The sequence below is a fragment of the Palaemon carinicauda genome, chromosome 10, assembly GCF_036898095.1.
Source record: "Palaemon carinicauda isolate YSFRI2023 chromosome 10, ASM3689809v2, whole genome shotgun sequence".
NCBI classification, from domain to species: domain Eukaryota; kingdom Metazoa; phylum Arthropoda; class Malacostraca; order Decapoda; family Palaemonidae; genus Palaemon; species Palaemon carinicauda.
In genome coordinates this window covers 145,152,912-145,153,132 of record NC_090734.1, presented here as the reverse complement: position 1 = coordinate 145,153,132, position 221 = coordinate 145,152,912, and positions in this window count along the sequence as shown.

Here is a 221-nt window from a genome sequence, read left to right as displayed (position 1 = left end):
AATTTAAGATCAGTAACAACGTTAATTTTGATCTGTATTATATAAACTGTGGACAGAAAGACATATGTCAACTTCCTTAAACACAACTTACATCAAGCGTTAGTTTCATTAATAGTAAAATAAACTTTACATTTATTCTTTAATACGAATAAAACCTCCGTAATTGTTGACTGATGTTTGTAAAAGTACACCACATTTGTTACATATAAATAACCTTCTGT